At 38.2% G+C, this 16,588-nt stretch overlaps 1 protein-coding gene across 1 annotated transcript in view; it reads left to right on the top strand.

Moving 5' to 3' along the window:
- The window catches only part of LOC127943318 (uncharacterized), a 368,782-nt gene extending 352,595 nt beyond the window's left edge, over positions 1 to 16,187 (top strand). The window contains exon 2 of the mRNA XM_052539688.1: positions 16,075 to 16,187. The gene's annotated coding sequence lies outside the window, so the exon portion shown is untranslated. The remainder of the gene's footprint in view (positions 1 to 16,074) is intronic.
- The last annotated feature ends 401 nt before the right edge of the window (positions 16,188 to 16,588 follow it).

The following is a 16,588-nucleotide window of genomic DNA, read 5'->3' as shown; positions in this document are numbered from 1 at the left end:
CTCACATATACCATTATTCTCTAAGAAGGAATATAATTGTGAGGATACCACCTTTTCTAGTATCTTGGACAGAAAAGGGAGATTCGAGATTGGTCTATAATTAACAAGTTCTCTGGGGTCAAGTTGTGGCTTTTTTATGAGAGGCTTAATAACAGCCAGTTTGAAGGTTTTGGGGACATATCCTAATGACAATGAGGAATTAATAATAGTCAGAAGAGGACCTATGACTTCTGGAAGCACCTCTTTTAAGAGCTTAGATGGTATAGGGTCTAACATACATGTTGTTGGTTTAGATGATTTAACAAGTTTATACAATTCTTCCTCTCCTATAGTAGAGAATGAGTGGAACTGTTCCTCAGGGGGTCTATAGTGCACTGTCTGATGTGATACGGTAGCTGACGGCTGAATGGTTGCAATTTTATCTCTAATAGTATCGATTTTAGAAGTAAAGTAGTTCATAAAGTCATTACTGTTGTGGTGTTGGGAAATGTCAACACTTGTTGAGGCTTTATTTTTCGTTAATTTAGCCACTGTATTGAATAAATACCTGGGGTTATGTTTGTTTTCTTCTAAAAGAGAAGAAAAGTAATCAGATCTAGCAGTTTTTAATGCTTTTCTATAGGATATGCTACTTTCCCGCCAAGCAATACAAAATACCTCTAGTTTTGTTTTCCTCCAGCTGCGCTCCATTTTTCGGGCTGCTCTCTTTAGGGTGTGAGTATGCTCATTATACCATGGTGTCAAACTGTTTTCCTTAACCTTCCTTAAGCATAAAGGAGCAACTGTATTTAAAGTGCTAGAAAATAGAGAGTCCATAGTTTCTGTTACATCATCAAGTTGTTCTGAGGTTTTGGATATGCTAAGGAATTCGGATACATCAGGAAGATAACTTAAAAAGCAGTCTTTTGTGGTAGAAGTGATGGTACTTCGATACTTGTAACAAGAAGTAGAATTTACAATTTTGGCTATATGAAGTTTACACAGAACTAAATAATGATCTGAGACATCATCACTTGGCTGAATAATTTCAACACTATCAACATCAATTCCATGTGACAGTATTAAATCTAGAGTATGATTTCGACAATGAGTAGGTCCTGAAACATGTTGTCTAACACCAATAGAGTTCAGAATGTCTATAAATGCTGATCCCAATGCATCTTTTTCATTATCGACATGGATATTAAAATCATCAACTATTAAGACTTTATCTGCAGCCAGAACTAACTCGGATGTAAAATCACCAAACTCTTTAATAAAGTCTGTATGGTGCCCTGGTGGCCTGTATACAGTAGCCAGTACAAACATAACGGGATTTATCATTAACATTGGTTTCTCTGGATAATGTTATATGAAGCACCATTACTTCAAACGAGTTATACTTGAAGCCTGCCCTCTGAGAAATCCTGAAAACGTTGTTATAAATTGAAGCAACTCCTCCCCCTTTGCCTTTTAGACGCGGCTCGTGTTTATAACAATAATCTTGGGGGGTGGACTCATTTAAAATAATGTAATCATCAGGTTTTAGCCAAGTTTCTGTCAAACAGAGCACATCTATATTATGATCAGTTATCATATTATTTACAAAAAGTGTTTTCGTAGAAATGGATCTGATATTCAATAAGCCAATCTTTATCATTTGTTTATCCATATTGCATTTGTTTTTTATTTGTTGAACCTCAATTAAATTGTTAACCTTAACTTGGTTTGGACGTTTTTTGTATTTTCTAGTTCGGGGAACAGACACAGTCTCTATAGTGTGATATCTAGGTGAAAGAGTCTCTATGTGCTGAGAATTAACTGACCTCTGTGACGGGAGGCAGCTAGCAGACGGTCGGTTTAGCCAGTCTGTCTGCTTCCTGACCTGGGCCCCAGTTAGTCAAGTATAAACACTAAGACTATGTGCCATATTTCTAGACAGAAGAGCAGCACCACCCCAGGAGGGATGAAGACCATCTCTTTTAAACAGCTCAGGTCTGCCCCAAAAGCTCGTCCAATTGTCTATGAAACCTATGTTATTCTGTGGGCACCACTTAGACATCCAGCCATTGAGTGATGACAATCTGCTATGCATCTCGTCACCACGGTAAGCAGGCAGGGGACCAGAGCATATTGCAGTGTCTGACATCGTGCTTGCAAGTTCACACACCTCTTTAAAGTTATTTTTAGTGATCTCCGACTGGCGAAGTCGAACATCATTAGCGCCGGCATGAATAACAATCTTACTGTATTTACGCTTAGCATTAGCCAGCACTTTTCAATTTGCCAAGATGTCAGGCGCTCTGGCTCCTGGTAAACATTTGACTATGGTGGCTGGTGTCTCTATATTCACGTTCCGTACAATAGAATCACCAATAACTAGAGCACTTTCATCAGGTTTCTCAGTGGGTGCATCACTGAGTGGGGAGAACCTGTTTAATGTTTTGATCGGTACAGAAGAGCGGTGTTTTGACCCACGACTACTCTGCCTCACCGTCACCCAGTTGCCCTGCTGCAGGGGCTCTGCTGGAACCGGACAATGTACAGGAATCCCTGAGCTAGACGCATCGAGTGCTAACGCTTTGCAGGTGTACTGCAGTCACGGAAGAGTGAACGATCAAAGTTAATCTGATAAGATTGATCGGTAATATCAGAAATATGGTGTGAATTAAGTTATATTTTACAATTTAAAAAAACAAACAAACAGACAGTGATAGTAAGAAAGATTATAGAGAAAAAAAATATAAAATAAAAACAGCTACACGGAGCTATGATTAGCTACAGAAGGCCAACAGGAAGTAGAGAAAACACTGTCCAACAGCGACACCAACAGCTAACACTAAAGCCAGACTGGGGTAACACAACTACATGAAACAACGATCTCACCCAACGACATGAAACAACTAGTCGCATGCTAGTCATGGTAGAAACATGCTAGCAACATGCTAATCATGCTAGAAACTATAAACTTCTAACTTCTTTAAACTTCTTCAAACTTTCTGGTCAGGCATTCTCAAGCCAACTTAAAGTTTGTCTCAACAAACATTTTTTCTAGTTTAAGTAAATGTTTATATCAGATCTTTAATATAGTAAACGGCAGGAACAGGTACAATAAAGAGGAATAAAACAAACTGACTTGGTTGCTTTTTAATTAAATCATAAATATCAAACATACAGGGAAAAAATATTTTCAAGGTTTAATGCATGTAATATAGTGCAATTATCACATATTCAGGAGTGATCTGTTAAATACTAATTTAATCTGTTGATCGGAAATAAGATCAGTATAGCATGCAAATGTGCTAAATAATTATGACATTATTTCATTAATTCTAATTAATAAAACATATACAAGCCCTAAATAATACATCTTGTAAAATCTTACATTTTCCATGGATCATTTCTTGTGGACTCGGGGTAATTTATTGAATAATAAATAATTTTTACACATGCTGCTGTATTTGGTCCCGCATAATCAGTTTTAAAAACAGTTCATATTTTTTTAGGATGCCTTTATGATAGCAGGTGAACTGGTTAGTGTTTTTACAGAGAAAAAAAGTAAATTTTTAAGTTAATATTTCAGCGTTACAGAAACTTTAAATCTACCAGGAAACAATGACGTCAATGGCTGCATGAACAACAAAACAAAACTCAATCACTCCCTTCATAATAAACATATTAACATTGAACTTGAACTTGAACCATGAACATGCAAGCACGATGTCAGACACTGTAATATGCTCTGGTCCCCTCCCTGCTTACCGTGGTGATGAGATGCATAGCAGATTGTCATCACTCAATGGCTGAATGTCTAAGCGGTGTCCGCAGAATAACATAGGTTTCATAGAAAATCGGACAGGCTTTTGGGACAGACTTGACCTGTTGAAAAGAGATGGTCTTCATCCCTCCTGGGGTGGTGCTGCTCTTCTCTCTAGAAATATGGTACATAGTCTTAGAGTTTGTACCTGACTAACTGGGGCCCAGATCAATTGCTTAATAGACTTAGTCACATTTTAGTCATATGAGTCTTATAGTTTTAGTCTAGTTTTAGTTGACAAAAACTTGAGTAAATAATGACAATTTTCATTTTTGGGTGAACTATCCCTTCAATAGAAGTGAAAGGGAACAAATTATAAAAAATTATAGTTGTTCATGTATATTTAATAATTTATATATATATTTTAATAAGATAATGCACAAATACGAAAGAGATACAAATTAAACTTTTTTTTTCAGTTTACTTATTTTTTTTTATATTTGTTGGTTCATATTAATGACAAGGATAGGTACTTTATTAGGAATGCTGTCCCTTTAAGAAGGCATGCATGTAATACTGACATGCGTTCAGTTTTTCACCCATCTGTTCACCTTCACTTACTCTAAGCTGTATTTACGTGAGATATTCTACACGATAGACATTTGGACTGCTATAGGTGTATTTGTGCGCGGAGAACTGATCGCGCGCTGTATATGAGAACTGAGGAAGTGGAGCGTGCGCGAGAGAGAGCACCGTCATCAGCGCGATTCCGCCTTTCCTGCCTTTACTAACTTTAAGTTAGTCAACAACGAATCGTGACTCCTGGGGAAAACGGGACATCTGCACACCTCATACCTACGCTTTTAGGTGCTAAGGCCATTGTTTCAGATCGCTAGTTTGCGTTTAGGTAGTCTTTCCATCCACTGCAGCTACCATACTGAGAATAGATATGTGAATGCCCTTATCCGACACACATTTTAAGGACAAGAGTCAAGACAGTAGTCTATGGGATGTATTTTGAATGTCCGGTAGTCCTCAAATAACATCATAGTCCCATCTTGTCTTATTAATGAAGATGCGGCATAAATTATAAACATAAGCCACATCCAAAAGGTAAAGGGAGAGGTGTTGTTTCAATTTAGAATGTTTTCAGGATTTCTCAGAGGGCAGGCTTCAAGTATAACTCGTTTGTAGTAATGTTGCTTCATATAACATTATCCAGAGAAACAAATGTTAATGATAAATCCCCTGTTATGTTTGTACTGGCTACTGTATACAGGCCACCAGGCCACCATACAGACTTTATTAAATAGTTTGGTGATTTTAATATCCATGTTGATAATGAAAAAGATGCATTGGGATCAGCATTTATAGACATTCTGAACTCTATTGGGGTTAGACAACACGTTTCAGGACCTACTCATTGTCAACATCATACTCTAGATTTAATACTGTCAAATGGAATTGATGTTGATAGTGTTAAGTTTATGCAGCCAAGCGATGATATAACTTACAATGATATGACAAACTTCATATAACTAAAACTGTAAATTCTACTTCTTGTAAAAAGTATGGTAGAGCATAATTTCTACCACAAAAGACTGCTTTGTAAGTTATCTTCCTGAAGTATTCGAATTCCTTAGCATATCCAAAACCTTAGAACAACTTGATGATATAACAGAAACTACGGACTCTCTCTTTTCTAGCATTTTAGATACATTTGATCCTTTACACTTAAGGAAGGTTAAGGAAACCAGTCTGACACCCTGGTATAATGAGCATACTCACACCCTAAAGAGAGCAGCCCGAAAAATGGAGCGCAGCTGGAGGAAAACAAAACTAGAGGTATTTCGCATTGCCTCAAGTAACCTATCCTACAGAAAAGCATTAAAAACTGCTAGATCCGATTACTTTTCTTCTCTTTTAGAAGAAAACAAACATAACCCCAGATATTTATTCAAAACAGTGGCTAACAAAAAATAAAGAATCAACTAGTGTTGACATTTCCCAAGATCACAGTATTAATAACTTTATGAATTACTTTACTTCCAAGATCGATACTATTAGAGATAAAATTGTAACCATTCAGCCATCAGCTACAGTATCGCATCAGACAGTGCACTATAGGCCCCCTGAGGAACAGTTCCACTCATTCTCTACTATAAGAGAGGAAGAATTATATAAAGTATAAACTTGTTAAATCATCTAAACCAACAACATGTACAGTATGTTAGACCCTATACCATCTAAGCTCCTAAAAGAGGTGCTTCCAGAAGTCATAGATCCTCTTCTGACCATTATTAATTCCTCATTGTCATTAGGATATGTCCCCAAAACCTTCAAACTGGCTGTTATTAAGACTTTCATCAAAAAACACAACTTGACCCCAAAGAACTAATTCATTAAGCACGGATCTCCCTTTTATGTCCAAGATACTAGAAAAGGTGGTATCCTCACAATTATATTCCTTCTTAGAGTAAAATGGTATCTGTGAGGATTTCCATTCATGACTTAGACCATATCATAGTCCTGAGACTGCTCTCCTTAGAATTACAAATGACTTGCTCTTATCATCTGATCTTGGTTATTTCTCTCTGCTATTGGATCTTAGTGCTGCGTTCCACACTATTGACCACAACATTCTATTGAATAGACTAGAAAACTTTGTTGGCATTAATGGAAGTGCATTAGCATGGTATAAAGTATGGAGTACCTCAAGACTCAGTGCTAGGGCCATTACACTTCACACTTTGTTATTCTTGGGAGATATCATCAGGAAACACGGTGTTAGCTAAACAAAAATACAGCAAGCAATTATGACGGGAATGTAATGTTCCCTATTGCAGGAAGACAAAAACTCTGTTTAGAATGTGACATTTAAGAAAGAGTTGGCTGACAGCAGAATAACCTTCAAGAGACAACCTTCAAAAGACAAGTTACATGTGTCTCTTGAAATCCTACGTACATCTTTGACAAACTATCAAAAAGCTGTGAAAGCAGCTAAATCTAAATATTTTTCAGACATTATATCGAGAAATCTTTTTTCCACTATACATTCTGTTATAAATCCATCTGTTGATTTTCACTTTCATGAACCTGCAATAGCCTGTGATAGCTTACTTAGATTTTTCAAAAATAAAATAAGTAATATCAGTTTAATAATCCTGCAGATTATGACCCCTCAGTCCCTCTAATTGTAGTTCATCTTTTAGTGAATTTGAACCAATCTCTTTAGATTCTCTTCGAGAAATTGCCAAGCAATTAAAAACCACTATGTCTTCTACTGATATTATTCCAACATGCTTATTTATTAAGATTTTGTATGCTGCTGGACCGTGTATCATTTCTATAATAAATGTGAGTTTCTCTGAAGGGACTGTCCCTGAATATTTCAAATGTGCAACAGTCAAACCACTCTTAAAAAAACCCACACAATATGGATATGACTGTGTTATCAAATTTTAGGCCCATTTCTAATCTATCTTTTATTTCTAAAATTTTGGAGAAAGTTGTTTTTAGTCAATTGCTAAGTTATTTAGATTCAAATAGTTTGTTTGAAACTTTTTAGTTGGGTTTTAGGGAACATCACACTACTGAGTCTGCCCTTTTAAAAGTATTAAATTATATCTTGCTATCAGTTGATACTGGTAACTGTGTAGTGCTTTTGGACCTAAGTGCAGCATTTGACATTGTAGACCACAGTATTCTTATTTCCCGTCTTGATCACTGTGTGGGTAATTAGGGGTTCTGTCCTGGAATGGTTCAAATCTTACTTGAATAATAAAACTTTCTCAGTTTGTGTGGATGGGTGCTCATGCTCTAAATCAATGTTGACTTGTGGAGTTCCTCAAGGTTCTATCCTAGCTCCAATTTTATTTTCATTGTATATGCTCCCATTGGGTTCCATTTTTAATAAGCACAAAGTGTTGTTTCATTGTTATGCTGATGACACGCAAATTTATGTGCCTTTTAAGAAAAATGACAACCAGAGCTTGAGTGCTTTAATTGCCTGCCTGTCTGATATTTAGGCCTGGATTTGTCTTAATTTTTTGAATCTCAATGAGAGTAAGACTGAGGCAATTATGCTCGGTTCTTTAGCTGTATCTGGCAACTGTAATGACGGTGAAGCCGAAGCTGTGTTAGAATCCATTTGCAGAAGTTTATTTAAAAAACAGTTCAACCATCCAAATCGTGAAGCAGAAATCAGAGTCGAGGTCACAGGCAAAGGGGTCAAAATCATAGAAAACAATCCAACCAGCAAACAAGCAAAAGGGGCAATCCAAAGGCAAAAATCCAGAGAAACAGGCAAAAAGTCAAACACAGTGTAATCAAATCAGACAATGGAAAATGCTTGGTAAGGCAGTAGAACTGGCAATACTTCGCAAATCATGTTTCGGCCTGGTCATGCTTAAATGGCTGCCAAACAGGAAGTGATAGTAGAAGCAGAGGGAGCGGCACCAGTCAATACTCAGGCGAGGGCTCCCTCTGCTGGCGTGGCGTTACAGCAACATATACAGCAAATTCTGGGTGATCTGGCTGCATATGTCAAGCCCTCTGTAAAAAATTTGGGTGTTATGTTCGATTCTGCTTTGACTTTTGATAAGCAAGTAAATACAGTAGTTAAATGAAGTTTTTTTTCAGCTCAGACTTCTTGCTAAGGTGAAGGGTTTTTTAACAAATAATTTGTATACATTTAGCCTGACTTTATGTAAATGTTGTATTAATTTACAATATTTACATGGCTCAGAATATTTGGCTAGTAAAAATAAGTAAATTGTTTATTGTGGGGTGAAGTAACAAATGCTACTACAGATTTAACTATATATTTTTTATTTTTTTTAAAGATTACAGTTAAGAATTGATCTGATTGAAAACTTATGTTTGACTGCAGCAGACTTTTTGCTAAATAATAACAATGATTTTATTTGTTTGCTTGTCTTGTTTTACTTATTTATATATCGAGTATTGCACTTTTTACAAATGTCAAATTATCATTTGTGTTGTGTAATATGCAATTTTGTGTGAATGTTTAATTTCTGCTTCCTTCAGTGTGATTCATTTATTGAACTCTCTCACCTATGTTTCAGAATGTTTCGCATTTGTTTTAGACTTGCTAGAGAAGACTTTCAAGACAGTAGGTGACATTTTTTATATATTTATAAACATTGATTTAACATTTAAAGCTGCAGTAGGTCACTTTTGTAAAAATATATTTTTTTTACATATTTGTTAAACCTGTCATTATGTCCTGACAGTAGAATATGAGACAGATAATCTGTGAAAAAATCAAGCTCCTCTGGCTCCTTTCCAGTGGTCCTATTGCCATCTGCAGAAATGCATCGCTCCCATTAAGAAACAACCAATCAGAGCTGCGGTCCGTAACTTTGTTTGTGTTCAAATGTAGAAAAATCTATATAATAAGCGAGTACACCATGAATCCATTTTCCAAACCGTGTTTTTGCTTGTCCTGAATCACTAGGGTACACCTCTAATAAGTGTTTATATTCAGACTTTTTTAGATTGCTTCGGGGGTACCGCGGCGGAGTAACCCAGTACCTTTGTGATTCTTCATAGACATAAACAGAGAGAAGTAGTTCCGGCTACGATGTTCTTCCGCAAGACGCAAGCAGTTATGTTTATTAACCACTAGAGCGTCAAAAGTTACCGACTGCAGCTTTAACTTTGTTGCTAATGTGCCTGTCTTTCCCTGCAATAATGGAAGGAATGACAAATAATAATCAAATGCATTTTGTAAATTCGATTCGTTCAGTTAAAGCCACATAATTCACATTATTAATTTGATTCTTAACATGCAATGAGAAAATATATTGCTGAATTATAGGTGATGTGGTACTTTTTAAATATTTTTATTTATTTATTTATTTTAACTCCAGCATCTTAATTATACATAACTCTAACATCTCAATTATTTTCTCTGATCAACATAGCAATGTTACTTATTTTATTGAGGTCAATCTTAATGGACAAATTCACCCATAACTCAAAATTTGCCTAAAATGTACTCATTCTTAGGCTATCCAAGATGTAGATGAGTTAGATTTTTTTCATCTGAACAGGCTTGTAGATATTTTGCATTACACCAGTTTTTGCTGTATTTGTCTGATAAGTGGTTTGGCTGGCTTGCCAATGCATTAGATTTCTCACATAATCTTTTAAGTTCATCACTTGATCTATAATCTGGACTGAGGGTGAGTTTTTATCATTTTGGGGTGAACTGGCTCTTTAATTGTGATCTTAATAAGCACATTTGTGAAGAATGCACATAATGACAGTGACAGAACAAAAACAGAAAAAAAAAACATGAACGTAAATAACAATAAACAAATGTACAATTGTATGTGCAGGTATATTCCAACAGACAGTTTTGTACATGTAAATGATAATGTTAAAGTGTTGACTAGTGTAGACAAGTGAAGTGTTGACTTTAAAAGATCATTGTTTAAATTCTTGTAGGAACTTGGCACTTGCCACAAAGATGCTCAGCCTCAGCCATGGGAAACTTTCAATTAACTCAAATAAACTCAATGTTCTACTATGAGAATTTATTTGGTAATTTTCTCTTCATATTTACTAGCATTTAAAGCCAATTTAATTCAAATAATTTGTTTGAATGGCCTGTTTTAGTTCACCAAAGATTCTTTGATTCTAATTGCAGTTAAGTAAACATTAGTACAAGAGATACTGTAATTTGTATCTCTTTTGTATTTGTCTTATTGTGCTTTTTCAAAATGTATAAATTAGATATATTATCTATATTGTATATGAACAACTATACATTTTATAAGTTGCTCCCTTTTCACTACTGTTAAAGGGATAGTGTGACGTTCGGAAACCCAGTGAAACACAAGGAAAGAGAGATCCAATTGCAGTAATGTTTATTTAGGGTAATCCAAATCGTAATCCAACAAGCCGGGGTCAAAACCAGAAAACAATCCAAATAAACAAACAAGGAAGGAACAGGAAGGGAACAGGAACGGAAACAGGAACAGGAACTCGGAATGCGAGGAACTTGGAAGACGAGAAGACTGGGTATGGAAGGAAACGGAAGGAAAGGACTCCATAAAGACAAATAGGAAAAGACTGGTTAATATAGGGAGGGGGTTAATATATAACTTATAATTACTAATAAGTGAAGGCACCTGGTGCAATTAACAGGAGTGCAATTACTGTGATGAAGGGACAAGGCTAGTGGGAATTGTAGTGTCTACGGTGAGGTGCCTAAGGGGAAGTGAGCCCACTAGTGGACACCCAGGGAAACAGAGATCAGACAGCGTGACAGATAGTTTACCCAAAAATGAAAATTGTCACCATTTATTCCAGTTTTTCCATATTCAATCCTTGATTCAAATTTCTCAAACTTAATTGATTTGGTCTAAAGAGAGAAGAATTAATGACTATTTTTGTTTGAAAGCTCCAAATAAAATAGATACCAAAATCATCAGAATGACGGAAATTGAAATAAATGAATCAATAAATTCTCACTGAACTCTGATGACTTAATATGAGAACCTGTTATATTAGTACAAATGTAAATGTGGGTGGAGTTTAAAGACAAGTTTTAGTTTGATCCCAAACACATCAGTCTTCAGTCATTGTCCATGCAGAAGAAGATTATTTATTCTTAAACTTGCATTAGTCGTGTTAGGTTGCTTCTCAGAAAGAATTTTTAATTAGGTTTAGTAGCTAATGCTGGGTACAAACCAAAATATTGTAAGACACAATAAGAACACAAATCAGCAAGCTGATCCTCCATATCTGCTGTCAATTTCACTGGGTTCTGCGTCATGACCATAGACATCATGTCTATGGTCATGACTGCTTCCGTCTTCCATCATCTCGCTTTCTGATTGGATATTGTTTCATTTCAAGTGATAATCTCCAGAGCATGGGCTCGTTTGTCCTCGGGGTTCCCCCCACACATCAGGATTTCTGATCGTAAATATTAAATATATATTTATATATAATAATAATAATACATTTTATTTGTAATGTGCTTTTCTTAAACCCAAAGCGCTACAGTAATAAAGTAATAAATAAAATAAAACAAAACACCGAAAGCAATACAACAATTCATTAGAGAAAGACAGTCTTGAATAGATGTGACTTAATCAACCTTTTAAAATCACCCAACGTTGGTGCATTTCTGACGTGCAGAGGAAGTACATTCCATAGCTTAGGGGCTTTATATGAAAAGGCTCTTTCCCCCATGGTCTTTAACTTACATGATGGCTGGTGAAGTGAAAGAGAGTTAGTAGAGCGAAGAGAGCGTGATGGAATATAAGGACTGATGAGATCACAAAGATACTCAGGTGCAGTCCCATGAAGTGCCTTAGAATTTTAAAATCAATTCTCACATTTACGGGAAGCCAGTGTAATTGTGAAAGAACCGGCGTAATGTGTTCACGAGGAGAAGTACAAGTGAGCACACGAGCAGCAGAATTTTGTATATACTGAAGCTTGCTCAACGATTTAGCTGGAAGGCGAGAGAACAAGGCATTACAATAATCTAATATAGTTGTTATGAAGGCATGTATAAGCCTTTCTGTGTCTGCAAAAGAGAGAAAAGGTCTAAGTCGAGCTATGTTATATATATATATATATATATATATATATATATATATATATATATATTACTAATTACTAATTTATAATTGAATATTTATGCATAAAATATATATATATATATATATATATATATATATATATATATATATATTTTATATAAGTGAATTATATATCAGTCACAATAATGTTTAAAAATATAAATATTTTGTGGGATATCCTGATATGATGTTTAATTTAGGAATATTAAATATCTGTGTTCTATACTTTTACCATTTCTGAATAATCCATGTATTTTTGTAAAACATAAAAAATAAAGTAAAAAAAATTACCATCACGTTGTGAGTGTCTCAGGGTTTTTCACTATGTGGGTGAAGTCTGTGTTACGCGTCAGCACTGATTGTTCTTGTGGGCGTCTCTGCTAATTGTCATCAGCAACAGCTGTCACTCATTACTCATCCCTATATATTGGCCTGTCTAGCGTCTTGTGTTTGTGAGACCGTTGTTTCATGTACCTCGTCTGATGTTTGCTTTCTTGTGTGTTTCTGTTTTGGATGTCCATGTCTCCCTGGAACCCCGTCCACTCTTCGCATATCACCATCATCATCATCACTTACCTTTGGCTCGCTTCCCCGCAGTTCCTGTGCCACCCTCTCCTGCTGCCAACTCATCTCCGCCATTCGGATCCTTCACTCACCTGCATCTTCCTGGACTGTGTATTCCGACTAAGTATCACCCGTGTTTCATCTATATGTACTGTGTCATTCATTTGATTAAATATTCATTACACACACTTGCTTCCTGCCACTCCTTTCACCCAGTCGTTACAGAATTCTCTCACCCAACATGGAAACAGCGAGCACCACTTCACTCTCAGAATTCATCCACCACAGCGTCCACTTAAGTCGAGAGAATATGGTCGGTCCCGTCTACGATCACGAATCCATGCAGGTGGGTAGAGCTCTGCTATCCCGGAAGGAGAGAGAGAGAGGCAGAGGTCCCAAGGACTATGTCAGTATTGCGGTGGCTCGGGGTCATTCCCTCCATTCATGCCCGGTAAAAGAGCCAGCCCGGTAGTAAGTTTGAGGCTACTATCGGGTGGGATTTCCGCCGGGAAGTCCTCAACTACATCTTCGACTCTTCTTCCGGTAAAACTTTGGTGGGAGAACTACACTCACGACTGTCACGCCATTCTGGAATCTGGAGCCGAAGGTAATTTCATTGACTCTCTCCTGGCACGTCACCTGAACCTTCCTGTCCTTCCTGTGTCTCGTCCCACCCATGTCACCGCACTCAATGGCCAGGAACTGCCACATGTCACTCACAACACTGAACCCATAACTCTGGTCACCTCAGGAAACCACATTGAAACTATATCCTTTTACTTCATGGACTCCCCTGTCGCTCCCATTGTTTTAGGTCACCCCTGGTTGGTCTAACACAGGGGTGCCCAACCCTGTTCCTGGCGATCGTCTATCCTGCAAAGTTTGGCTCCAACCCTAATCAAACACACCTGCCTTTAATTTTTAAGTGAGCCTGAAGACTTTAATTAGTTGCTTCAGGTGTGTTTGATTAGGGTTGGAGCAGAACTTTGCAGGATAGTCGATCGCCAGGAGCAGGGTTGGGCACCCCTGGTCTAACATAATCCACGAGTGGATTGGGGTTCCAACACAGTCACTTTGTGGAGTGAAAGTTGACATGAGTCTTGTCTGGTTTTTGCGTGTCCTGTTGTGCCTGTTTCTGTCTTTCAGGAGGAGACCATGGTGTTATCAAATGTGCCCGCAGAGTACTTGGACTTGAAGGAGATGTTCAGTAAGTCCCATGCTGCTTCTCTTCCTTCGCATCGTCCCTATGACTGTGCTATAGCTTAGTTCCAGGTAAGTCTCCATCTAAGGGCAAACTTCACTCTCTTTCTATTTCGGAGAGGGAGGCCATGGATAAATACATTTCTGATTCCTTGGCATCAAGGTTCATCCACCCTTCCTCTTCTCCAGCGGGGGCGGAATTCTTTTTTGTGGGTAAGAAGGAAGGTTCTCTGCGACCCTTGTATTGACTACCGAGAGCTGAACATCACGATAAAGAATACCTATCCTTTTGTAAATTTGATCAGAAACCACGTCTACTGGGAGGCCATGTAACCGAAAGACGTGATCAATAACAGTGACCTCTATCTCCTTGGCTGTAGGTAATTTGGGCAAGGGAATGAAATGTGCCGCCTTCGAGAACTGGTTCATTAAAGTCAAAATGACCGTCATGTCATTAGATGGAAGCCCATCCGGAGGTCGGTTAGACGACTTACCACTGGCGCAAACTGAGCAAGCCAAAATAAAATCATGAACATTGTGAGCCATCAGTGGCCACCAGAATCGTTGCTTTACTAAACCCTTGGTGCGTCTTATCCCTGGATGACAAGCTACATTAGAGCAGTGACCCCACTGAATAACGTCGGACCGTAACTCCTCTGGCACAAATAAACGATTCGGTGGGCACCCGGGCGGAGGCGTTACCCCTTTTAAGGCCGACTTGACCTTTGATTCGACCTCCCTTACGAGTGATGAGACGACTAGAAGGATCAAAAAGACGTGACAAAGAATTGGGTTTGACATTTTTGGAACCCGGACGGTACGACAGAAAAAAAAAAGTGCCCACCGAGCCTGCCTGGAATTGAGTCTTTTAGCAGTTCTAATGTATTCTAAGTTCTTATGACCAGTCCAAATGATGAAGGGTACCCCTGACCCCTCCAACCAGTGACGCCACTCCTCTAATGCTAATTTTACGGCCAACAATTCTCTGTTACCAATGTCTCTACCTACCTGCATGGCGCTGCATGGGTTCGTGATCGATGACGGGACTGACCATGTTCTCTCGACTCTAGTTACCACTCTCCAGAGAGTTGAGAAGGCGTGTGTGACTGGCCTGCACTCCCAGACGGTTAATCCGAGTGTCCACACGGAGCGCCAAGTCGGTGAGGCCGTTGAGACTGGTTGGCAACTCGAGGAGGTAGATCTACTTATGAACACGGTGGGCCAATGCGCGACTTGATGGAGTAGTCTGCTATGGAAAGATCCTCTTGTCTGAGATCCGCGAGCTGTCGAGCGGTTTCCTTGCCAGCTGCGGCCCGGTCGAAATCTCTCCTCACCTCCTCAGCTCGCTGCTTCTATAGTGGGTCAAAGTGTTCTGTAACGATTGGTCAAATGAGGAGGAGGAAGCAAGTGCGAGTTTATGATATTTAATAATAGAAAATAAACAATAAACACGAAGACTGGTAATACTGGGAATTTTGAAGGGAATGCAAAGTCCAGGAAGAGGCAGAGCTCACAGATGATCCGGGGTGCGATGGTGTGTTGGTAGCAGGAGAATGTGACACAGGAACTGTGGGGGAAGAGCCGTGAAGGTAAGTGATGCGATCCAGAGATGAGATGGAGTGGACGGGGTTCCAGGAAGACAGGACAATCGAACGACGAGAAACAAACACAAGGAAGGCATAAAATGAGACAATGAATGACTTACAACACTCTGACAAACACAAGACGCTAGACAGGGCAATATATAGGGAAGGGTAATGAGTGGCAGCTGGTGATGATGAACAATTAGCGGAGATGCCTACATGAAACAATCAGTGCTGACGCAAAACACACACACACTTCACCCACATAGTGCAAAACCCGAGATCATGGTTTCCCAACAGTGACAAGAACACTGTCTAAGACATGATGGCTGCTCTGTCAATTCTTCGTCATCAGTTAGGAACCTAGGTGTGCAATTTGATAGCAATCTTTACTTAGAAAGCCACGTTTCTAGCATTTGTAAAACTGCATTTTTCCATCTCAAAAATATATGTAAATTACGGCCTATGCTCTCAATGTCAAATGCAGAAATATTGATCCATGCATTTATGACCTCAATAGATTATTGTAATGCCTTATTGGGTGGTTGTTCTGCACGCTTAGTAAACATACTACAGCTAGTCCAAAATGCAGCAGCAAGAGTTCTTACTAGAACCAGGAAGTATGACCATATTAGCCTGGTCCTGTCAACACTGCACTGGCTCCGTATCAAACATCGTATAGATTTTAAAATATTGCTTATTACTTATGCCCTGAATGGTTTAGCACCTCAGTATTTGAATGAGCTCTTGTTACATTATAATCGTCCTAAAGTCTGCTGCGTTCTCAAAACTCAGGCAATTTTATAATACCTAGAATATCAAAATCAACTGCAGGCAGCAGACCCTTTTCCTATTTTTTGCCTAAGCTCTGGAATAACCTA

The sequence above is a fragment of the Carassius gibelio genome, chromosome A22 (assembly GCF_023724105.1).
Source record: "Carassius gibelio isolate Cgi1373 ecotype wild population from Czech Republic chromosome A22, carGib1.2-hapl.c, whole genome shotgun sequence".
Taxonomy (NCBI): Eukaryota; Metazoa; Chordata; class Actinopteri; order Cypriniformes; family Cyprinidae; genus Carassius; species Carassius gibelio.
This window is presented reverse-complemented; position numbering and strand designations above follow the sequence as displayed.